This window comes from Phyllopteryx taeniolatus, chromosome 1 (genome assembly GCF_024500385.1).
Source record: "Phyllopteryx taeniolatus isolate TA_2022b chromosome 1, UOR_Ptae_1.2, whole genome shotgun sequence".
In the NCBI taxonomy this organism is placed as follows: domain Eukaryota; kingdom Metazoa; phylum Chordata; class Actinopteri; order Syngnathiformes; family Syngnathidae; genus Phyllopteryx; species Phyllopteryx taeniolatus.
The window spans coordinates 48,348,290-48,348,938 of NC_084502.1; positions in this window are offsets into that span (position 1 = coordinate 48,348,290).

Consider the following 649-nt stretch of genomic DNA (forward strand, 5'->3'; position numbering starts at 1 on the left):
CAGGCAAGGCCAGGCCAAGCCAGGTTAAGCAAGGCCACGCCAAGCTAAGGCAGGCAAAGACAAGTCAAGCCAAGACAGGCCAAGCCAAGGCGGGCCAGGCCAAGGCAGGCCAAGACAAGGCAGGCCAAACTAATTCAAGCCAAGCCAAGACAGGCCAAGCCAAGCCAAGGCAGGCTCAGTGAAGCCAGGCCAAGGCAGGCCAAGCCAACCCAGCCCAGGCTAAGGCAGACCAAGCCAGGCCAGCTAAGCCGTTACGACCCTCACCTATGGTCAAGTGTACTGGGTTGTAACGAAAAGATTGTGTGCCACAAGGAGCCCAAAAATAGTTTATTCCGCAAGGTGATGGATTAATAGATTAGATAGACTAGATCAGTGATTCTCAACCAGTGTGCCGGGTCACATTAGTGTGCAGTGAGCGTTCTTCAGCTGTGCCGTGGGAAATTATAAAATTTTGTGCAATCAAAAAAGTATTAACAAGAAATAATGTGTCTTTGTTCACCTATTTATGCCAAGCCAAACCAGGCAAAGGCAGGCCAAGCCAAGCCAAGACAGACCAAGACAGGCCAAGGAAAACAAGGCCAAGCCAGGCCAGGCCAGTTCAAGCCAAGCCAGGCAAAGGCAGGCCAGCCCAAGCCAAGCCACACCAAGG